The 25,065-nt window shown below is 48.3% G+C and overlaps 1 long non-coding RNA gene across 1 annotated transcript in view; it reads left to right on the plus strand.

Moving 5' to 3' along the window:
* LOC147116967 (uncharacterized) overlaps window positions 1-2,516 on the plus strand; it is a 46,253-nt gene extending 43,737 nt beyond the window's left edge. Inside the window, exons 2-3 of the long non-coding RNA XR_015078268.1 lie at window positions 1,746-1,882; window positions 2,049-2,516. This is a non-coding gene — a long non-coding RNA (uncharacterized LOC147116967). The remainder of the gene's footprint in view (window positions 1-1,745; window positions 1,883-2,048) is intronic.
* The last annotated feature ends 22,549 nt before the right edge of the window (window positions 2,517-25,065 follow it).

Raw genomic sequence — 25,065 nt, forward strand, 5'->3', positions numbered from 1 at the left:
AAAAAAATGTATTTTTAAAAACTTTTTTTAAGCTCTTATACTGGTAAAAGCAGGCCTTACGTCTGCTTTTATCAGGCGTAAGATTTTTAAGGGATTTCAGCGGGCGGAGGTTCTGCAGAAAGCGGAACTCTCCACCCGCAGAGGCCCTTCTCCAGGGCAGGCATGCGATCTGTCAGGAGGATTCTTGACAGATCGGAAGTGCCGGTTTTCAGCGCATGCGCTTCGCATGCCTGAAACCGGCATTTCTGAGGTCCCTACGGGTGTGTACACAGCTCGTACACACCCGTGGGGATCGGAAAATATGGGCCATTATCTTTTTGAATCCAGTCCAAGATAATGCCTGTGTCTTTAAACTGAGAAATCAGCCAAGGTGAAGGGCCAAAGCTCAAAGTACAAGTGGTGGAAGAGAGTAAAACCAGGAAGTAGTGATTAGGTGGGACCAATCTTGGGTTTTGGACGACCAATGATTGTGAACGGTAGGGATGGCTGAGGGTGATGAGGAGTTTTGAAAACCTGGGAAAGAATGAGTTAAGAGTAAGGGATGAGTCTATAACGCAGTGAGGTCACAGGGAAGAAAAGCAGCATCTGGGATGAAGCTTAGAAGGAAAAGAGTGTGAAGGAGCAATGACATAAAGTGAAATATAGGGACAGGCAAGGAGAGTTGCAATAGCAATGGAGCGGGAAACAAGAGGTAAGGGAGGATCGGCAACAGATGACAAGCAGATGAGCCTCCTGGGCAAGAGGAGCAGATATTCTAATCATCAACGGTATTGGGCTTTATGGAAAGTTAAGCCTCTTTGAGAATCAAATAATGGGACTTTTGTTTTCGAACACCAATCCTGATTTTTTTTATTATGTTGGAAGGCATAACGTCAGTTTATTGAGAAAATAACCGGATGGGGCCCAGGGGTCAACGGGTTGAACCTGGCGTTTGCTAAGACCACATAAAGACTTGGACACGTCGTACTGACCTGAGCTGAAGCCTAAAGCATCCTCCTTCAAACCTGGTTCAGCAAATGGTGCTGGTTAACTCTGCACTTGCATTTCTGTGGGCAAGAGAGAAAGAGTTCAAGGCAATGATGCTGTTTTGGAGATAGCTCCACAAGCAAGGGGAAGTAGGGTTGTCAACCCTCCAGGATTGCCCCTGGAGCCTCCAGGATGTAAAGATTAACTTCCAGGAAACTGTTGTGAGCAACACCCAGGAAAAAAAAATCAAAGGTGGCATTAAAAAAATGGTGTTATTCTCGGAACACTTTTTGTTTTTTGTTATAAACATGGGAGAGAAGGCTGACAGTCAAGAAGCAGCCATTCGGGTAAGGAAGAGTCTGTTCGCTTTCCGATTGGCTGTGGGTAGGCGGAGCGCCACGAGGATGGGCGTGTCGGGCGACCAATGGCGGGAGCGTGGGGGGGGGTGCGCGGGGCGGTTGGAGGCGGGAGGTCATGTGATGACATCTCCAGGAATACATCCAACCTGAGTTGGCAACCCTAAGGGGACGTGGCATTGTGGTGTGTGGATAATTTGGATTGGTAATAGATGCTGAAACCCTCAACGCATACCTGCAACAAAAGGTTACCCAATGCTTTTTAATTATCCCACGTTAACCACAATGGATTGGGGGGAATGGGCGGTAATTAAAGGCCTCTATTAAAATTATAGTGAGAGAAACATCTCAACATTGCTTAACACTTTTGTCTATGTTATGCAATATCAGATACATCCTTAAATTCTTTTTATTCCTTCTCAGGGTGTGGACGTCGCTGGCAAGGCCGGCATTTATTGCTCGCCCCCTAGTGGCCCTGAGAAGGTGGTGGTGGGCCTTCCTCTTGAACTGCTAAAGCCCTGAAACAACCGAGTGGCTCGCGAGGCTACTTCAGCAAGCAGGTAAGAGTCAACCACATTGGTGTGGGCCTGGAGTCACATATATTGGTCAGAGCCGGTAAGGACGACAGGTTTCCTGCCCTAAAGTGCATTAGTGAACAAGTTGGGTGTTTGCGGCCATGTGACAGCTTCGCGGTCACTTTTACTGATGCCAGCTTTTTATTTCCAGACTTTTTTAAAAAACTGAATTCAGTTGGTGGGATGTGAACTATACCTCCTTGAAAAAGTGCAACATCCCCGCCGACACCTGGGAATCCCTGGCCCAAGACCGCACAAAGTGGAGGAGAAGCATCCGGGAAGGCGCCGAACACCTCGAGTCTCTTCGCCGGGAGCAAGCGGAAGCCAAGCGCAAGCAGCGGAAGGAGCGCACGTCAACCCAAGCACCACACCCACCCGCCCCTTCAACCACCGTCTGCCCCACCTGTGACAGAGACTGTAGGTCCCGCATTGGACTCATCAGTCATCTGAGAACTCATTTTTAATGTGGAAGCAAGTCATCCTCGGTTCCGAGGGACTGCCTAAGAAGAGAAGATACTAAGGATTATTAGTCCAGGCACCTGGATTATTAGTCCTGTAACATAACCACTGCACCAAGTGGTGTGTGCGTCTGCATGGAGCAGTTTGAATAAAATTGATGAGAACTGATTCCTTTTACAAGACGTGTGTATTCCTTCACCTCTCCCAGGAGATCCACCAAATAAATAACGGCATCACCTCCGAGGATCCACCTCCCTCTGCTGGATACAAACCGAATCACACCACATCATCAGAAACACTGCATGAAACATTTTTATATCCCTGTTGCAAGATCGTTCTTTTCTTTTGACACAATTTTCTTCCCACACATTTCATAGTATTTGCAAACAGTTTATCATTATCACTTCAACTGTACCTTTAAGTGGGTTGGGTTAAATTAGCTTCCAACCAGAGGGGTGGGAGGAGGCTCGTGTGGAGCATAAACACCGGCACGGACTTGTTGGGCTGAATGGCCTGTTTCTGTCCCGCTCATTCTGGGAAATGTTTTTCTCAGTGGTTCGTCCAAAACATTATGAGGTGTTTATGACAAGCGAAAATGATGCTTCACCATCAAACTATTAGCTGCCTGAGAGCTAATGGAAGCTTTTGTTTTCTTTGCAATTTTCTCTCTGCCCCTCCTGAGGGTGCTGACTTGTGCTGGGGTTGGGCTCCCCTCGCACTGCTGCACCACCCCCCCCCCCACCCCACCCCCAGCCACTGGCTCCTCAGTCACTTGTCCACCAGCACTGGCTTCCCACACACCACGCACTGGTTCCTCAGCCACTGGCTCCCCAGGACTGGCTCCCCAGGACTGGCCCCGTCCCCGCCAGGCACTGGCTCCTCAGCCACTGGCTCTTCAGCCACTGACTCCCCAGCCACTTGTCTCCAGGCACTGGCTACCCAGGCATTGGCTCCCCAGGCACTGGCTCACCAGGACTGGCCCCGTCCCCGCCAGGCACTGGCTCCTCAGCCGCTGGCTCCCCAGCCACTTGTCCCCCGGCACTGGCTCCCCAAGCACTGGCTTCCCAGCCTCTGGCTCTCCAGGCACTGGCCCCCAGGCACTGGCTCCTCAGCCACTGGCTCCCCAGCCACTTGTCCCCCGGCACTGGCTCCCCAGCCACTGGCTCTCCACGCACTGGCTCCCCAACCACTGGCTCCTCAGCCTCTGGCTCCCCATGGAATGGCTTCTCAGCCACTGATTCCTCAGCCACTGGCTCCCTGGGCACTGGCTCTCCAAGCACTACCACCCCAGGCGCTGGCTACCCAGGCACTGGTTCCCTAGGCACTGGCTCCCCAGGCACTGGCTCCCCAGGCACTGGCTCCCCAGGCGCTGGCTCCCCAGGCGCTGGCTCCCCAGGCACTAGCTGCTGTTGGCTATATCACCCTAGTGGGTATTCTTCATGTCTGAGCTATTTGATAAGGGTGGGCATCACAGCTGAGCCCAACGTTGTCCTCACTGGACATCAACCACATAGGGATTCACTGGAGACTGTTTGTGAATACCACAGCTCACACTTATCCCGAGGGATTCACTGGAGAGTGTTTGTGAATACCACAGCTCACACTTATCCCGAGGGATTCACTGGAGAGTATTTGTGAATACCACACTGCACCGTAGCTCACTAAACCACTAAGGAAACGCATAAGCCTTTCTTTCTGGGATAGTAATAGTGTAAAGGGCAGAGAGGGGGAAGAATTTCTGAAGTGTGTTCAGGAGAACTTTCTTGATCAGTACATTTCCAGCCCAACGAGGGAGGAGGCACTGCTGGATCTGGTTCTGGGGAATGAGGTGGGTCAAGTGGAGCAAGTAGGGAAACAGTTAGGGAACAGTAATCACAGTATCATAAGGTTCATATTAGCTGTGGAAAAGGACAGGGAGCAATCTAGAGTAAAAATACTTAATTGGAGGAAGGCCAATTTCAGCGGGTTGAGAACGGGTAAACTGGAATCAAAGATTGGCAGGCAAATCTGTAATCAAACAATGGGCTGCCTTTAAAGAGGAGATGGTTCGGGTACAGTTGAGGTACATTCCCATGAGGGGGAAAGGTAGGGCAACTAAAGCCAGAGCTCCCTGGATGACAAAAGAATTGAAGCAGAAAAAGAGGGTGCATGACAGGTGTCAGGTTGAGAATACAAGTGAGAACTAGGCTGAATATAGAAAGTTCAGAGGGGAAGTGAAAAAGGAAATAAGAGGGCCAAAGAGAGAGTATGAGAGTAGACTGGCAGCCAACATAAAAGGGAATTCAAAAGTCTTCTATAGGCATATAAATAATAAACGGGTAGTAAGAGGAGGGGTGGGGCCGATTAGGGACCAAAACAGAGACCTACGCATGGAGGCAGAGGGCATGGTTGAGTATTTTGCATCTGTCTTTACCAAGGAAGAAGATGCTGCCAAAGTCATAGTCAAAGAGGAAGTAGTTGAGATACTGTATGGGATAAAAATTGATAAAGAGGAGGTACTAGAAAGGCTAGCTGTACTTAAAGTAGATAAGTCATCAGGAGCGGATGGAATGCATCCTAGGATGCTGGTGGAGGTAAAGGTGGAAAGTGCGGAGGTAATCTCCCAATCCTCCTTAGATATGGGGGATGGTGCCAGAGGACTGGAGAATTGCAAATGTTACACCCTTGTTCAAAAAAAGGGTGTCAGGATAAACCCAGTAACTACAGGCCAGTCTGTTTAGCCTCGGTAGTTGGGAAGCTTTTAGAAACGATAATTCGGGACAAAATTAACAGTCATTTGGACAAGTGTGGATTAATTAAGGAAAGCCAGCACAGACTTGTTAAGGGGAAATCATGTTTAACTAACTCGATCGAGTTTTTTGATGAGGTAACAGAAAGGGTGATGAGGGTAATGCAATTGATGTGGTGTACATGGACTTCCAAAAGGCGTTTGATAAAGTGCCACATTATAGGCTTGCCAGCAAAGTTGAAGCCCATGGAATAAAAGGGACAGTGGCAGCATGGATATGAAATTGGCTAAGTGACAGGAAACAGAGTAGTGGTGAATGGTTGTTTTTCGGACTGGAGGAAGGTGTACAATGGTGTTCCCCAGGGGTCGGTACTTGGACCATAGCTTTTCTTGATATATATTAACGACTTGGACTTGGGAGTACACGGCACAATTTCAAAATTTGCAGATGACACAAAACTTGGAAGTATAGTGAACAGTGAGGAGGAGAGTGATAGACTTCAAGAGGGCATGGACAGGTTGGTGAAATGGGTGGACACGTGGCAGATGAAATTTAACACAGAAGTGCAAAGTGATACATTTTGGTAAGAAGAACGAGGAGAGGCAATATTAACTAAAGGGTACAATCCTAAAGGGGTGCATGAACAGAGAGACCTGGGGGTATAGGTGCACAAATCATTGAAGATGGCAGGGCAGGTTGAGAAAGCTGTTAAAAAAGCATACGGGATCCTGGGCTTCATAAATAGAGGCATAGAGTACAAGAGCAAGGAAGTTATGATGAACCTTTATTCAACACTGGTCCAACCTCAACTGGAGTATTGTGTCCAATTCTGGGCACCGCACTTTAGGAAGGAAGTGAAGGCCTTACAGAGGGTGCAGAAAAGATTTACAAGAATGGTTCCAGGGATGAGGGACTTCAGTTACGTGGACAGACTGGAGAAGCTGGGGTTGTTCTCCTTAGAGCAGAGGAGGTTGAGAGGAGATTTGATAGAGGTGTTCAAAATCATGAGAGGGTCTGGACAGAGTAGATAGAGAGAAACTTCCCATTGGCAGAAGGGTCGAGAACCAGAGGACACAGATTTAAGGTGATTGACAGAAGAACCAAAGGCGACATGAGGAAAAACTTTTTTACACAGCGAGTGGTTATGATCTGGAATGCACTGCCTGAAAGGGTGCTGGAGGCAGATTCAATCGTGGCTTTCAAAAGGGAATTTGATAAGTACCTGAAGGAAAAATATTTGCGGGGCTATGGGGGAAAGGGCGGGGGAGTGGGACTAGCTGAAGTGCTCTTGCAGAGAGCCGGCACGGGCTTGACGGGCCGAATGGCCTCCTTCTGTGCTGTAACCATTCTATGATTCTCAGGCCTTGTTGAACACTCACCAACCAACCATACCATAATACCCATGCCTCTCAGCACCATAACAACCTGGATCATGTCTATCTCCATCTTTTTTCGAGGAACAACCTGTTCGGTGAGTCCCTCCTCATAGTTTGGAGCCCTTACTCCCTCAGAACCATCCTTATTTATCTTGGACCTCTCTCCGATGTCTCAGTGACCTTCTGGAAGTAGGCAACCTTCAATGTTTCCATTACTGAAACCGCTTCCGAGAAGTTTGTGTCCTTCTCCCGTGCCAAATATTTCACTTTTCCTTCAACAACTCTTATCTTTTCCCGCCGTTATAAAACCCAAGCCCGTCCGAAAACCGGAATACTGCTCCCAAGCATGGGCAAGACTCGTTCGTCGCCTCTCCTGCACTCCTGGAACGTATACAAAGAAATAGCTAGCTGTCTGCTGGGCAATTCTTACTCCCACCCAGCCGTCAAAATCTTTATTTTCTCAATATGATAATAGTCACTGCTCCTCTGAGTCACTGTTGGCATCTGTGAAATGTGGGAGCCAATTCGCGCACAGCAAGCTCCCACAAACAGCAATGTGACAAGGACCAGATCATCTGGGTTTTATTTTTAGTAATTTGAGTTGAGGGATAAATATCGACCAGGACACCGGGGCGATCTCCCCATGCTCTTCTTCGAAATAGTGCCGCGGGATCTTTTACATTGAATCTGAGAGGGCAGACTGGGGCCTTGGTTTAACGCCTCATTTGAGGAGCAATGAGGGGGAAATTAAGGATAACCTACCCTTAAAATGAATCAGCATTTCCAGGGTTTACCATGAAGTCTGGGTTCAATTGATGTTCTGAGACCATTCTCGATTGCCTGAGCTCACCGGCAACTGACAGAGTTAACAGCTGGCCAAGAGCAAATGTGTGTCAGTAAGTTCCTGGCTGATTTATTGTATTACACTGTCTTAAGTGGTTTGCATTAAAGTATTCACAATGTAAATTGCCACATCACTTAAAGCAGGTCCGTGCCTATAAAATGTCAATCACCAGTGCGCAGCGCAGCACTGTCCCCAGTAGGCTAACTTTCTCAATTAGTGCGTGGAATGCGATGGACCCCTGCATTACTAAAAGGTACTTCAAATACATGTTGACTTACCATAGCCATCTGAATGTCTAATGAAGTTCATAAGAGTTGTATCATCTAATTCGGTGCAAATTACTCCCCCCTCTCCCCCACCCCCGCCCCTCCCCTGCTACCTAACGTCTCAGACAGCAAGCTCAAGCTTTTCCGACAAAACCTGCCACATAAATCGCTGCAGGAAGACTGCCTTCACACTCAATACATTTCAGCGCAGCTAAAGACATTGGCCTCCATTTATTACAAGCCCTGCGAAAATCAAGGTGGCATCTGGCTGTGGTTTGGGTGGGTGCTGTACCAGTGTGAGGGAGGGAGGCCCTGTACCAGTATCAGGGAGGGCTGTACCAGTATCAGGGAGGGCTGTACCAGTATCAGGGAGGGCTGTACCAGTGTCAGGGAGGCCCTGTACCATAAGAACAGAAGAGTTAGGAGCAGGAGGAGGCCATACAGCCCCTCGAGCCTGCTCCGCCATTCAATAAGATAATGGCTGATCTTCAACCTCAACTCCGCTTTCTTGCCCGATCCCCATGTGATTGATTCCCCTAGAGTCCAAAAATCTATGTAAGCCTTGAATAAGGAGAACAATCCCAGCTTCTCTAGACATATGTTTTTTTATAAGTAGCTATGCTTTTCAGTATTGTTCCAGCAGTATTGTGTCCAATTCTGGGCACCACACTTTAGGAAGGATGTCAAGGCCTTGGAGAGGGTGCAGAGGAGATTTACAAGAATGGTACCAGGGATGAGGGACTTCAGTTATGTGGAGAGGTTAGAGAAGCTGGGACTGTTCTCCTTAGAGCAGAGAGGGTTAAGGGGAGATTTAACAGAGGTGTTCAAAATTGTGAAGGGTTTTGATAGAGTAAATAGGGAGAAACTGTTTCCAGTGGCAGACGGGTCAGTAACCACAGGACACAGATTTAAGGTAATTCGCAAAAGAACCAGAGGGGAGATGAGGCAAAAAATTTTTACACAGTGAGTTACAATCTGAAATGCACCTCCTGAAAGGGTGGGGGAAGCAGAATCAATATTAACTTTCAAAACAGGACTGGATTTTTAGCTGAAAAGGAAAGATTTGCAGGGCTATGGGGAAAGAGCAGGGGGGAGCGGGACTGATTGGACAGCTCTTTTCAAAGAGCCGGCACAGACCCGATGGGCCGAATGGCCTCCTTCTGTGCTGTAAGATTCCATGAATTCCACTCCACACTGTTCCAGCTCCTTCCTCATCAGAGAGCAGTGACAGGACGTGTGGTCGTAGCCGTCGCTGCCCCAGGAAATAGGAAGAGATTCAGATGGGTGGGAGTGGAGCAGCTGGATTCTAGGAACATAGGAACAGGAGTAGACCCCGTGAGCCTGTTCCGCCATTCATAGAAACATAGAAGATAGGAGCAGGAGTAGGCCATTTGGCTCCTCGAGCCTGCTCCGCCATTCAATGAGATCATGGCTGATTATCCAAATTCAGTACCCTGTCCCTGCCTTCTCCCCATATCCCTTGATCCTTTTAGCCTTAAGAAATATATCCAACTCTTTCTTGAATATATTTAATGAATTGGCCTCTACTGCCTTCTTTGGCAGAGAATTGCACAGACTCACCACTCTCTGGGTGAAGAAATTCCTCCTCATCTCTGTCCTAAATGGCTTACCCCTTATCCTTAGACTGTGACCCCTGGTTCTGGACTCCCCGACCATCGGGAACATCCTTCCAGCATCTAGTCTGTCTAGTCCTGTTAGAATTTTATAAGTTTCGATGAGATCCCCTCTCATTCTTCTAAACTCCAGCAAGTACAAGCCCAATCGACCCACTCTCTCCTCACACATCATTCCTGCCATCCCAGGTATCAGCCTGGTGAATCTTCGCTGCACTCCTTCCATGACAAGAACACCCTTCCTCAGATAAGGCGACCAAAACTGCACACAATACTCAAGATGTGGCCTCACCAAGGCCCTGTACAACTGCAGCAAGATATCCTTGTTCCTGTACTCAAACCCTCTCGCTACGAAGGCCAACATACCATTGGCCTTCTTAACCGCCTGCTGCACCTGCATGCTTACTTTCAGCGACTGGTGCACAAGAACGCCCAGGTCTCTTTGCACTTCCCCTTCTCCCAATCTATTGCCATTTAGATAATAATCTGCCTTCCTGTTTTTGACACCAAAGTGGATAACCTCGCATTTATCCACATTATATTGCATCTGCCATGCTTCTGCCCAATCACCCAACCTGTCCAAATCATACTGGAGTTTTTCAGCATCCTCCTCACAGCACACACACCCACCCAGATTTGTGTCGTCTGCAAACTTGGAGATATTACATCTAGTTCCCTCGTCCAGATCATTAATATATATTGTGAATAGCTGGGGTCCAAGGACCGATCCCTGCGGTACCCCACTAGTCACTGCCTGCCACTTGGAAAAAGAGCCGTTTATTCCAACTCTTTGCTTTCTGTCTGCCAACCAGTTCTCTATCCAAGTCAATACCTTGCCCCCAATCCCATGTGCCTTAATTTTACACGCTAATCTCTTATGCGGGACCTTACTGAAAGCCTTTTGAAAATCCAAATACACCACATCCACTGGTTCTCCCTTATCTATTTTACTAGTTACATCCTCAAAAAATTCCAGTAGATTAGTCAAGCACGATTTACCTTTTGTAAAGCCATGTTGACTTTGTCCGATCCGGTCACTTTTTTCCAAGTGCTCTGCTATTACATCCTTTATAATGGACTCCAGCATTTTCCCCACTACCGATGTCAGGCTTACCGGTCTGTAATTCCCCGTTTTCTCTCTACCACCCTTTTTGAACAGTGGGGTAACATTAGCTACCTGCCAATCCATGGGTACTGTTCCAGAGTATATCAAATTTTGGAAGATGACCAGCAATGCATCTACTATTTCTAGGGCCACTTCCTTAAGTACCCTAGCTATAGATTATCAGGCCCTGGGGATTCATCGGCCCTCAATCCCATCACTTTCCCCAACACCATTTCCCTACAAATACTGATTTCTATCAGTTCCTCCCTTTCATTAGACCCTATGTTCCCCAACATCTTTGGGAGGTTATTTGTGTCCTCCTTTCTGAAGACAGAACCAAAGTGTGTACTTAATTGGTCTGCCATTTCTTTGTTCCCCATTATAAATTCTCCTGATTCTGACTGCAAGGGACCTATGCTTGACTTCACCAATCTTTTTCTCTTCACATATCTATAAAAGCTTTTACAGTCAGTTTTTATGTTACCTCCATGCTTACTCTCATACTCTATTTCCCCCCTCTTAATTAATTCCTTTGTCCTCCTTTGTTGGATCCTAAACTGCTCCCAATCCTCAGGTTTACTGCTTTTTCTGGCCAATTTATATGTCCTCTCCTTGGATCTTATGCTATCCCTAATTTCCCTTGTTAGCCACGGTTGAGTCACCTTTTTTGTTTTATTTTTATGCCAAACAGGGATGAACAAATTCTGTAGTTCATCCATGCGGTCTTTGAATGTTTGCCATTGCCCATCCACTGTCAACCCTTTGAGTGACATTCCCCAATCAATCCTACCCAACTCGCACCTCATACCATCGTAGTCTCCTTTATTTAAATTCAGGACCCTAGTCTCCGAGTCAACTATTTCACTCTCCATCTTAATGAAGAATTCTATCATATTATGATCGCTCCAACCCAAGGGGCCTCGCGCACCAAGATTGCTAATTAATCCTTTCTCATTACATAATACCCAGTCTAAGATGGCCTGATCTCTAGTTGGTTCCTCGACATATTGGTCCAGGAAACCATCCCGTATACACTCCAGGAATTCCTCCTCCACAGTATTGTTACTAATTTGGTTAGCCCAATCTATATGTAGATTAAAGTCACCCATGATGACTGCTGTGCTCTTATTGCACGCTTCTTTAATTTCCCGTTTAATGCCATCCCCAACCTCCGCATTACTGTTTGGAGGTCTATATACCACGCCCACTAACGTTTTCTGCCCCATGGTATTTCTCAGTTCTACCCATACAGATTCCACATCATCAGAGCTAATATCCTTCCAATTGTGTTAATCCCCTCTTTAACCAGCAATGCTACCCCACCTCCTTTTCCTTTCTGCCTATCTTTCCTGAATATTGACTACCCCTGGATGTTGAGTTCCCAGCCTTGGCCACCCTGGAGCCATTTTTCCGTAATCCCAATCATGTCATATTCGTTTACCTCTATTTGCGCAGCTAATTCATCCACCTTATTACGAATGCTCCTCACATTAAGACACAACGCCTTCAGGCTTATTTTTTTAACGCTCTTAGACCTATTAGAATTATTATTTACTGTGACCATGTTTGATTTAAACCCTTGATTTCTCTGCCTGTCACTTTTGTTTTTCTCCTTCCTGTCTTTTGCTTTTATCCTTGTTTCCCTTTCCTCTGTTTCCCCGCTCAGGTTCCCAACCCCCTGCCATTTTAGTTTAAACCCTCCCCCAGAGCACTAGCAAACACTCCCCCTGGGACATCGGTTCCAGCCCTGCCCAGGTGCAAACTGTCCGGTTTAAACTGGTCCCACCTCCCCCAGAACCGGTTCCAATGTCCCAGGAATTTGAATCCCTCCCCCTGGCACCATTCCTCTAGCCACGTATTCATCTGAAATATCCTTCTATTTCTACTCTGACTAGCACGTGGCACTGGTAGCAATCCTGAGATTACTACCTTTGAGGTCCTGTTATTTAATTTACCTCCTAACTCCCTATATTCAGCTTTTAGGACCTCATCCCGTTTTTTACCTATATTGTTGGTACCTATATGCACCACGACAACTGGCTGTTCACCCTCCCCCTCCAGAATGCCCTGTAGCCGCTTCGAGACATCCTTGACCCTTGCACCAGGGAGGCAACACACCATCCTGGAGTCTCGTTTGCGGCCGCAGAAACGCCTATCTATTCCCCTTACAATAGAATCCCCTATTGCTATAGCTCTCCCACTCTTTTTCCTCCCGTCCTGTGCAGCAGAACCACCCCTGGTGCCAGTAAGTTGGCTGCTGCTGCCTTCCCCTGGTAAGCCATCCCCCCCATCAGTATCCAAAGCGGTATATCTGTTTGAGAGGGGGATGGCCACAGGGGACCCCTGCACTACCTGCCTGTGCCTCGTACTCTGCCTGTTGGTCACCCGTTCCCTTTCTGCCTGTGCCACCTTTATCTGCGGTGTGACCAACTGATTAAACGTGCTATTCACAACGTCCTCAGCATCGCGAATGGTCCAGTATGTATCCAATCGCTGCTCCAGCTCCGCAATGCGGTCTGCCAGTAGCTGCAGCTGGACACACTTCCTGCACACGTAGTTGTCAGAGACACAGGAAGTGTCCCTGAGTTCCCACATAGCGCAGGAGGAGCATACCACGGCACCGGGCTGTCCTGCCATGACTTACCCTTTAATTAATTGAAATTAAATTAAATCAAATCAATCCCACCAATTACACTACAGATAAATGATATATTTTAGGGCTCTGGTTTACCAACAGTCCCCGCTACACCACAGAGACCCTAGAAACTATAAACCACAGAGTTAGAGTTTAAAAAAGAGAGAAATACTCACCAACCAATCACTTTCCTGCTTTCTGGTGACGTCACACTTCGATTACTTTTTACTTCTCTCCCTCTCTGAGATTGGAGATTAGTACGCTCTGAGGCCTACTTGGTCTCTGGGGCCTTTTATAGCCTCGCCGCTCGCGTTTCCCGCCGCCGCTGCTGCTGCTGACGCTCTGAGGCCTACCTGGTCTCTGGGGCCTTTTAAAGCCTCGCCGCTCGCGTTTCCTGCCGCTGCCGCTGTGAGGCCTACCTGGTCTCCGGGGGCCTTTTAAAGCCTCGCCGCTCACGTTTCCTGCCGCCGCCGCTGACGCTGTGAGGCCTACTTGGTCTCTGGGGGCCTTTTAAAGCCTCGCCGCTCGCGTTTCCTGCCGCCGCCGCTGCCGCTGTGAGGCCTACCTGTTCTCTGGGGGCCTTTTAAAGCCTCGCCGCTTGCGTTTCCTGCCGCCGGCGCTGCTGCTGGCGCTATGAGGCCTACCTGGTCTCTGGGGGCCTTTTAAAGCCTCGCCGTTCGCTGTTCCTGCCGCCGCCGCTGCCGCTGATGCTGTGAGGCCTACCTGGTCTCTGGGGGCCTTTTAAAGCCTCGCCGCTTGCGTTTCCCGCCGCCGCCGCCGCTGCCGCTCAATGAGATTATGGCTGATCTGTGACCTAACTCCATATGGGCCTTATATCCCTTAATACCTTTGGTTAACAAAAATCCATTGATTTCCGATTTAAAATTAACAACTGACCCAGCATCAACTGTTTTTTGCAGAAGAGAGTTCCAAACTTCTACCACCCTGTTCAGCCACCTCCGTTGGCGGGAGCTCTGGGAAGATGGTGTCAATGGCAGTTTAAGCCATTTCTCAGGGGTTTTAGAGCAGATGAGTTTCACTGTAATCAGGAGCTGGGTGACTGCATGTCACCGACTGAAGCAGATGAAATGGAAAAACATCAACAGCAACGTCCCAAGGCACTTCACAGGAGTGTTATTGGACACAATTTGCCACGAGAAACATAAGGAGAAATTAGGACAGGGAACCAGAGTCTTGATGAAAGAGGTAGGTATCGAGGGTCATCTTAAAAGAAGAGGGAAAGGTTGAGAGGTGGAGAGGTTTAGCGAGGGAATTCCAGAGCTTAGGGCCTAGCCAGCTGAAGGCACGGCCGCCAATGGTGGGGCGAAGGAAATCGGGGATGTGCAAGAGGCCAGAATTGGGGGAGTGCCGAGATCTTAGAGAGTTGCAGGACTGGAGGAGGTTACAGAGCTAGGGTTAACTGAAGCTCTGAAACTAACTGTGGCCTGGGGCAGCTCTTCCCGTTGTTTAACTGAAGGTGAACTCACTGTAGTCCCCATTTCTTATTCCTTCTAAGGAACATTTTCAAACAAAATGACATTTATATGAACTCGAGATGCTTTGTTTTGCCTTCATCTTAACCCTGATGTAAATATTGCAAGGAATAGACGCCCGGCCTCATACAGTTACTACACTCCCAGTTGTAAAACGATCGAGTATGCAATGCCCTCTTTAGAACTGCATGCCAACAGCACACTCTACACTTAAACTCTAGAACTGTTTCCGCCTCTCTACCTCTCTCTGCTCCTTTAAGACGCTCCTTATAACCTACCTCTTTGACCACCTGTCCTAATATCTCCTTATGTGGCTCCGTATCACATTTTGTCTGATAATGCTCCTGTGAGCATTAAGATGGAGAATGAAGTAGTTGACTCAGAGACAAGGGTCCTCAATTTAAATAAAGGAAACTACGATGGTCTGAGGAGCGAGTTGGGTAGGATTGATTGGGGAATGGCGCTCAAAGGGTTGATGGTGGATAGGCAATGGCAAACATTCAAAGACCAAATGGATGAGCTACAGAATTTGTTCATCCCAGTTTGGCGTAAAAATAAAACAAAAAAGGTGACCCAACCGTGGCTAACAAGGGAAATTAGGGATAGCATAAGATCCAAGGAGAGGACATATAAATTGGCTAGAAAAAGCAATAATCCTGAGGATTGGGAGCAGTTTAGGAGTCAACAAAGGAGGACAAAGGGATTAATTAAGAAAGGGAAAATAGAATATGAGAGTAAGCTATCAGGGAACATAAAAACTGACTGTAAAAGCTTTTATAGATATGTGAAGAGAAAGAGATTAGTGAAGTCAAGCGTAGGTCCCTTACAGTCAGAATCAGGGGAATTTATAATGGGAAACAAGGAAATGGCAGACCAACTAAATGCATACTTTGGTTCTGTCTTCACAAAGGAGGACACAAATAACCTCCCAGAGATGCCGGGGAACATAGGGTCTGATGAAAGCGAGGAACTGAAAGAAATCAGTATTTGTAGGAAAATGGTGTTAGGAAAATTGATGGGACTGAAGGCCGATAAATCCCCAGGGCCTGATAATCTACATCCCAGGGTACTTAAGGAAGTGGCCCTAGAGATAATAGATGCACTACTGATCATCTTCCAGAACTTGATAAACTCTGGAACAGTACCCATGGATTGGAGGGTAGCTAATGTTACCCCACTATTCAAAAAAGGTGGTAGAGAAAAAGCGGGGATTTATAGACCGGTAAGCCTGACATCGGTAGTGGGGAAAATGCTGGAGTCTATTATAAAAGATGCAATAGCAGAGCACTTGGAAAGCAGTGACAGGATCGGACAAAGTCAACATGGATTTACAAAAGGTAAATCATGCTTGACTAATCTACTGGAATTTTTTGAGGATGTAACTGGTAAAATAGATAAGGGAGAACCAGTGGATGTGGTGTATTTGGACTTTCAGAAGGCTTTCGATAAGGTCCCACACAAGAGATTAGCGTGCAAAATTAAGGCACATGGGATTGGGGGCAAGGTATTGACTTGGATAGAGAACTGGTTGGCGGACAGAAAGCAAAGAGTTGGAATAAACGGGTCGTTTTCTGAGTGGCAGGCAGTGACTAGTGGGGTACCGCAAGGATCGGTCCTAGGACCCCAACTGTTCACAATATATATTAATGATCTGGATGAGGGAATTGGATGTAATATCTCCAAATTTGCAGACGACACAAAGCTGGGCGGGAGGGTAAGCTGCGAGGAGGATGTCGGGAAACTCCAGTACGATTTGGACAGGTTGGGTGATTGGGCAGAAACATGGCAAATGCACTATAATGTGGATAAATGTGAGGTTATCCACTTTGGTGGCAAAAACAGGAAGGCAGATTATTATTTGAATGGCAATAGATTGGGAGAAGGGGAAGTGCAAAGAGACCTGGGTGTCCTTGTGCACCAGTCGCTGAAGGTAAGCATGCAGGTGCAGCAGGCGGTTAAGAAGGCAAATGGTATGTTGGCCTTCGTAGCAAGAGGGTTCGAGTACAGGAACAAGGATGTCTTGCTACAGGAGAGCATTTTGGCGACAGTGACCACAATTCGGTGAGATTTAAGGTGGTCATGGAAAAAGACAAAGACGGCCCGGAAATAAGGGTTCTAAATTGGGGGAAGGCCGATTTTAATATGATAAGGCAGGATCTGGCCAAATTGGACTGGGAGCAGCTACTTATAGGAAAATCCGCATCAAAACAGTGGGAGACTTTCAGAAGGGAAATAGAGAGAGTACAACGCCAACATGTTCCTGTAAAGGTCAAGGGTGGGACCAACAAGCAAAGGGAACCTTGGATGACAAGGGACATACAAAAATGCATTAGAAATAAAAGGGGGGCTTTTGGCAGTTACAAAAGACTAAAGACGGAAGAAGCCCTAGAGGAGTATAAAAAATGCAGGGGCATACTTAAAAAAGAAATTAGGAGGGCGAGGAGGGGCCATGAAATAACACTGGCGAGCAAAATAAAGGAAAATCCTAAGATGTTTTATAAGTATATTAAGGGCAAGAGGATAACCAGGGAAAGGGTAGGGCCCATTAGGGACCAAAGTGGCAATCTGTGTGTAGAGCCAGATGATGTAGGCGGGGTTTTAAATGAATTTTTTGCATCTGTGTTCACTATGGAGAAAGACGATGCAGACATAGAAATCGGGCAAGGGGGCTGTGACATACTTGAACATATTAGCATCGAGAGGGAGGAGGTGCTAGCGGTTTTAGCAGGCCAAAAAGTGGATAAATCCCCAGGCCCAGACGAGATGTATCCCAGGCTGCTGTGGGAGGCAAAGGAGGAGATTGCAGGGGCTCTGACACAAATTTTCAGAACCTCTCTGGCCACAGGGGATGTACCAGAGGACTGGAGAACAGCTAACGTAGTACCATTATTCAAGAAGGGTAGCAGGGATAAACCAGGGAATTACAGGCCAGTGAGCCTAACATCTGTGGTAGGGAAATTATTGGAAAAAATTCTGAGGGACAAAATTAGTCTCCACTTGGAGAGGCAAGGATTAATCGGGGATAGTCAGCATGGCTTTGTCAAGGGTAAATCATGTCTGACAAATCTGATTGAATTTTTCGAGGGGGTGACTAGGGGGGTGGATGAGGGAAATGCTGTGGATGTGGTTTACATGGACTTCAGTAAAGCTTTTGACAAAGTCCCGCATAGGAGACTGGTCAAGAAGGTAAGAGCCCATGGGATCCAGGGTGCCTTGGCGCGTTGGATCATAAACTGGCTGAGTGGCAGGAGGCAGAGGGTGATGGTCGAAGGTTGCTTTTGTGACTGGAAGCCTGTGTCCAGTGGGGTACCTCAGGGATCGGTGCTGGGTCCCTTGTTGTTTGTGATCTACATAAATGATTTGGATGAGAATGTAAAAGGTATGATCAGTAAGTTCGCAGATGACACGAAAATTGGTGGGGTGGTAAATTGTGAGGAGGAAAGCCTCAGGCTACAGGACGATATAAACGGGTTGGTCAGATGGGCGGAAAAGTGGCAAATGGAATTTAACCCTGAAAAGTGCGAGGTGATGCATTTTGGACGGACAAATAAGGCAAGGGAATACACAATGAGTGGTAGGACCCTAGGAAGTACAGAGGGTCAGAGGGACCTTGGTGTACATGTACATAGATCCCTGAAGGCAGCGGAACAGGTAGATAAGGTGGTTAAAAAGGCATATGGGATACTTGCCTTCATTAGCCGAGGCATAGAATATAAGAGCAGGGAGGTTATGATGGAGCTGTACAAAACGCTGGTGAGGCCACAGCTGGAGTACTGTGTGCAGTTCTGGTCGCCTCACTATAGGAAGGATGTGATTGCTTTGGAGAGGGTGCAGAGAAGATTCACCAGGATGTTACCTGGGATGGAGCGCCTCAGCTATGAAGAGAGGCTGGACAGGCTGGGGTTGTTTTCCTTGGAGCAAAGAAGGCTGAGGGGGGACCTGATTGAGGTGTACAAAATGATGAGGGGCATAGATAGGGTAGACAAAGAGGAACTTTTCCCCTTAGTAGGGGGGTCAATAACAAGGGGGCATAGATTCAGGGTAAGGGGCAGGAGATTTAGAGGGGATTTGAGGAGGAACTTTTTCACCCAGAGGGTGGTTGGAATGTGGAACTCAATGCCTGAAAGGGTGGTAGAGGCAGGAACCCTCACAACATTCAAGAAGCATTTGGATGAGCACTTGAAATGCCATTGCATACAAGGCTATGGACCAAATGCTGGAAAATGGGATTAGACTGGACAGGGATGGATGGGCGGCGCAGACACGATGGGCCGAAGGGCCTCTTTCTGTGCTGTAAAACTCTATGACTCTATGAGTTGTACAGGGCCTTGGTGAGACCGCACCTTGAGTATTGTGTGCAGTTTTGGTCACCATACCTGAGGAAGGACATTCTTGCCATGGAGGGAGTGCAGTGAAGATTCACCAGGCTGATACCTGGGATGGCAGGAATGACGTATGAGGAGAGATTGTGTCGATTGGGCTTACACTCACTGGAGTTTAGAAGATTGAGAGGGGATCTCATCGAAACCTATAAAATTCTGTCAGTTCTGGACAGACTAGATGCAGGAAGGATGTTTCTGATGGCCGGGGACTCCAGAACCAGGGGTCATAGTCTAAGGATAAGGGGTAAGCCATTTAGGACTGAAATGAGGAGGAATTTCTTCACCCAGAGAGTGGTGAACCTGTGGAATTCTCTGCCACAGAGGGTGGTGGAGGCCAGTTCATTAAATATATTCAAGAAAGAGTTGGATATGTTTCTTGAGGCTGAAGGGATCAAGGGATATGGGGAAAAGGCGGGGACAGGGTACTGAGTTTGGATAATCAGCCATGATCACATTGAATGGCGGAGCAGGCTCGAAGGGCCGAATGGCCTACTCCTGCTCCTATCTTCTATGTTTCTATGTGAAGCGCCCTCATGTACTTATCTTTCGGATGAGACGTTAAACCGAGGCCCTGTCTGCTCTCTCATGTGGACGTAAAAGATCCCATGGCACTATTTCAAAGAAGAGCAGGGGAGTTCTCCCCAGTGTCCTGGCCAATATTTATCCCTCAATCAACAGATAATCTGGTCATTATCACATTGCTGTTTGTGGGAGCTTGCTGTGCGCAAATTGGCTGCTGCGTTTCCCACATTACAGCAGCGACTACACTTCAAAAGTACTTCATTGGCTGTAAAGCGCTTTGGGACGTCCTCAAGTCATGACAGGCGCTGTATAAATGCTTTCTTTTCTTTCTTATCTAGCTTCCCTTTAAACACATCTATGCTATTTGCCTAAACCACTCCATGCGGTAGCAAGTTCCACATTCTAACCATTCTCTGGGTAAAGACTGGCCGAAAGGGTGTGCTGAACCTTTCGGCATCATGAATATTTTGGCTGGATCACCACTTGTCAGTTCCCTTAGTAATCTTGAGAACTTCAATTAGATCGTCTCAGACTCGTTCCTTTTCCATGGAGAACAAGTTCCTTAACCTTTCCTAGTGAGTTTAAAGTCCTGGCATGGAAAAAAATTATCTCACTCGCCTCTCAAGGGCAATAATAGCCTTCGTATGATTAGGTGACCAGAACTCTACAACATGCAAAGAAAGGTCTTAATTGTTTGTTGTTTGCAGAGAAATAACCTGCAAATGAGTATGGGGAGATGATTTGCCCAACATGTGTTATAACAATCATTATAAATCTGCCAGGAGGAATTTGGATCATCGCACCACCATGAACTCTCACCACGCTCCAGCCCCAGCCTCCCCCCACCCCTCTATGCAGGTAATCACCACTGCACTGTCCCAGGCAAGACTACAGAACAGCGCAGTAGAGAGGACTGCCTTCAACATCAGGGTCAGGGTTTGGCACTGGTGACCAAGGATCCACCGAGACAGATCGGACTTATCAGGTTCCTTATAACATTGGATGTCTTGTGATATCTTTGGTCAATTGCCTGAATGTTGGTTACCCCCTAACTGTAACCTATATCATTGCTCTAATTGTCTGTTTGATTGGCAGTTCTGAGTTGGAGAGACCATTGGTTTTCATGCCCCCTGTTCCAGGATTTCCTCCTAAGGAGTTTGGGCTATATCAGGAATACGTAACCGAGAACATGCTAGAGTTTGCGCTAAATAAGTTGATGGTTAAATTGATCCACGATGCGTTATTCTTGCTGACCTGGCCCCACCAGCATTGGAAACTGATTGATCATCTAGTTAGGAAGGTGGACTATAAATTACATGGAACCATCATTAACAAAATGGGTTATGAGTGACTACCACTCTCAAGGATCCATTATTGAGCAATTCTATCACATAATCAATTAAGTTCATGGCTTTCTTTCATTTCCGAGTAGCATTTAGAACCAATCACTGTTACACATTAATTGCCGCTAATGGTTTACGAGGATAGTTCGATTCACTGCCGAGCTTCAGGGAAAAAAATGTATCATTGACATAATTCAGTTAATGAAAACGCTTCTCGTACTGCAAACTGGGTGATCCAGTCCTCGGTACAGAGACATTTAACATGAGACACAGCATGGGAGTTGATGACACTTGTATTGCTCCACGAGGAGGCAAGATGTGCCAAGGCCCCTGCCCTTGAGGTAGAGTTGCCAACCCTCCAGGGCTGTCCTGGAGTCTCCAGGAATCAACGATTAATTTCCCGGAGTGCAAGACAGGAGAAGAATCATAGAGGCATTTTTAAAAAATGGTGCTATTTTCCTCTTTGAACACTTTTGTTTATGATTAAAATATTGGAGATGGAAAAAAATGCTGTTTGACTGACAGTCAAGAATCATCCAGTCCAATAAGACAGAGTTTGTTCGCTTTCCAATTGGCAGGGACGGGGTGGGGGGGGGGAGGTGGGGCGCTGAGCGGATGGGCGTGCTGGCTGACCAATGGCGGGAGCATGGGATTGGGGCGTTTTATGGCAGGACGTCACGTGACGCAACCTCCAGGATTGCGACTAGCCAGAGTTGGCAACCCTACCTCGAGGTCCCATTCGGCGAGTCTCCAAAGACACTTGTTGGGAAAGAGTGAAAATCAGTACCGTCCTTTAGAAGAGTGTGTGTTTGTGTCTCTGGACCCCTTTTTACGTCATTCTGCACCGTTCAAACCAGTGACAGGTTGGAAAGAGAAGAATCAAGTGCAGTCAACTCTTGGTAAATGCATACCTGGTCCAAATGTAGAATTCCAGAATTACCTAACCCCTTCCACTCATAGGAATTACAGCACAGAAGCCCATTCAATCCAGTCAGCCTGTTAGTAACATTAGGAGCAGGCGGAGGCTATTCAGCCCCTCGGGCCTGTTCCACCATTCAATTAGATCACGGTTGATCTGCACCTCAACTCCATTGTCCCGCTTTTGCTCTATATCACGGTTGTAGTGTTGGCTCTTTGAATTAAGTTATCTCCTCTAATATCTCTGTACCTTCCCCATTACATTCTTCTCTTACAAATATTTTTCCAATTCTCTTTTAAATGATACCACTTGTGATAAAGCATTCCATGCTCTAAGAACACAGGAACGGTGGCACAGTGGTTATGTCACTGGACTAGTAATCCTAAAGGCCTGGACTCATGATCCAGTAGCTGTGATTTTAAATCCCACCATGGTAGCTGGGGAATGTAAATTCAGTTAATTAAATAAATCTGGAATAAAAAAAGCTAGTATTAGTAATGGTGACCATGAAACTATGGGATTGTTGTCAAAACCCATCTGGTTCACTAATGTTCTTTAGGGAAGGAAATCTGCTGGTCTGGCCTACATGTGACTCCAGACCCACAGCAATGTGGTTGACTCTTAACTGCCCTCTGAAATGGCACAACAAGCCACTCAGTTGTAAAAAAACGCTTTGAATAAGAATAAAACTGGGCGGGCCACCCAGCATCGACCTCGGTACGGACATGCCAACAGCACATCCAGCCCAATCGACCCTGCTATGTCCTCCTCACCAACATCTGGGGACTTGTGCCAAAATTGGGAGAGCTGTCCCACAGACTAGTCAAGCAGCAGCCTGACAGAGTCATACTCACAGAATCTGTTCTAGATGCTCCAGCCAGGGGAAACAACCTCTCAGTGTGGAAAAAATGTCTTCTAACTTCCCCCTTCATTCTTCTGATGATAATCCTTGACCCCTTAATACTGATTCAACAAGTGAAAATACTCTTTACCTTCTTGAAACCTTTGATAAGTTTGAAAATGACTGTTCCGATTACTTCTGTTCAAGTGGTAAAAATAAACACATTTTTGAGCCTTTGTTCCTAACTATAACCTCTCATTATGATTCTAGAGGATCTTCTTTCCGTGGCTGTATCATCCCTCCTATAATGATGCCCAGAATTGCATGCAACACTCCTCCTGTGACCTGCCCAATACCTTGCACAAACTCAACAAGACTTCCTTGCTTTTATATTCAGTGCCACAGTGGGGGTGGATGGAAGTGACACACTAGCGCAGTACTGAGGGAATGCTGCACTGTCGGTGTGGTGTATCTGCCTTTAAGAGCCCCAGGTGTGCGTAATGCCGGTAATTGCCACTTGGGCTATATAAGCCTGTGTATTGTGTATATCCTTTAGAACCCCGCCCCCAGACTTGCTTAGTAAATACCTATGAACCAACTCCTGTCTTCAGTGTCTTTATCTACACACGGACACTACAGTGGCGACGAAGTGGAAACGGACTTACCTGCAATTCGGCAGCACCTCAAGGACATCGATTCCTCCGGCGTCCAGAAGACTCAAGGAAGTAAGAGAAACTGTGGTTTCACCAGCTGGCCAAGCTGGTGGCAGGTACTGCGCTAATCCTTCCTGGGCGTCAGGCTAGGGCTCCAGCGGCGGGCTCTACAGCTGAGACAGGCAGCAAAATCGGAGGCAAGCAATAACGGACTGGGAGGGAGCACTCGGGAGACGGCCGGCGCGGCAAGCAGGTCAGCGTTCAGACCTCCGTCGGGAACGAGTCTCCAACAGTGAATAAACAGAAACCGCAGTAAAACAGCGTTGTTATCGGCAGCAGCGGCGGGAAAGCGCGGGAAGCGCCATATCTTTGCTACAGCAAAAAAAAAGCGCGGGAAGCGCCATATCTTTTCTGAAATGCCTAAATCTGGTAATATTGATGCTTTTGATAGCGAAATAGAGGATTGGACCACATACGTGGAAAGAGTAGAGGTATATTGCACTGCAAATGGAATAGAAGATGAAAAAAAAGCTTCAGTACTTCTGAACTTAATGGGCGCGAAGACATACGGGCTGTTACGAAACTTAATCACTCCAGCCAAACCAAAGGACAAGAATTTTAAAGAAATTGTTGATACCCTGCAGGAGCACTTAAACCCAACACCGCTGCTGATAGCGGAACGATTCAAGTTCTTCAAGAGAAATCAACACAAGAATGAAAGTAACGCTGATTACCTAACCGAATTAAGAAAGCTATCAAAGTACTGCCAATTCGGGGCAGGACTATCGGATTATCTTCGAGACAAATTCGTTTGCGGTCTCTTAAGTGAAGGAACACAAAAAAGACTGCTTTCTGAAAAAGATTTAACATTGGACAAAGCTTTCAGTATGGCTGTATCATACGAAGCAGCAGCAAAAGGAGCTGCAGAGATACAACAAAAGACACAGGACTTCGGCACCCATGAAATGACACAGGGGTTCGGAAGATGTTATCGCTGCGGCAGATCCACCCATAACCAGAGGGACTGCTGGTTCAAGGGCAAAGCATGCAGGAAATGCGGGAAGATTGGACACATTGCACGGGTATCCGCCCCCGCCCCGCCTCCCCGCCCCCGCCCCCGCCTCCCCACCCCCGCCTCCCGATCCCTGCCCCCGCCTCCCTGCCCCCCTGCCCCCGCTTCCCCTTCCCCGCCCCCGCTTCCCCTTCCCCGCCCCCGCTTCCCCGCCCCCGCCCCCGCTTCCCCGCCCCCGCTTCCCTGCCCCCGCCTCCCCGCCCCCGCCTCCCCTTCCCCGCCCCCCTCCCCCGCCCCCTCCCCCGCCCCCGCTTCCCCTGCCCCTGCTTCCCCCGCCCCCGCTTCCCCCGCTTCCCACTTCCCCTTCCCCGCCCCCCCTTCCCCTTCCCCCGCCCCCCCTTCCCCTGCCCCCTTCCCCGGCCCCCCTTCCCCTTCCCCCGGCCCCCCTTCCCCTTCTCCCGCCTCCCCTTCCCCCGCCCCCCTTCCCCTTCCCCCGCACCCCCTTCCCCTTCCCCCGCACCCCCTTCCCCTCCCCGCCCCTTCCCCTCCCCCCGCTTCCCCCTCCCCCGCTTCCCCCTCCCCCAACAACGCTTCCCCCTCCCCCGCCCCCGCTTCCCCCTCCCCGCTTCCCCCTCCCCCGCCCCCGCTTCCCCCGCCCCCGCTTCCCCCTCCCCCGCCCCCGCTTCACCCTTCCCCCGACCCCGCTTCCCCTGCCCCCGCTTCCCCGTCCCCTTCCCCCACCCCCCGTCCCCTTCCCCCGCCCACCCTTCCCCTTCCCTTCGCCCCGCCCCCCTTCCCCTTCCCCCGCCCCCCCTTCCCCGCCCCCCCTTCCCCCGCCTCCCCTACCCCCGCCTCCCCTTCCCCCCGCCTCCCCTTCCTCCCGCCCCCGCTTCCCCCGCCCCTACTTCCCCCGCCCCCGCTTCCCCCTCCCCCGCCCCCGCTTCCCCCTCCCCTG

Source organism: Somniosus microcephalus, chromosome 5 (assembly GCF_052327205.1).
Source record: "Somniosus microcephalus isolate GS21.2 chromosome 5, FLI_Smic_1.0, whole genome shotgun sequence".
Taxonomy (NCBI): domain Eukaryota; kingdom Metazoa; phylum Chordata; class Chondrichthyes; order Squaliformes; family Somniosidae; genus Somniosus; species Somniosus microcephalus.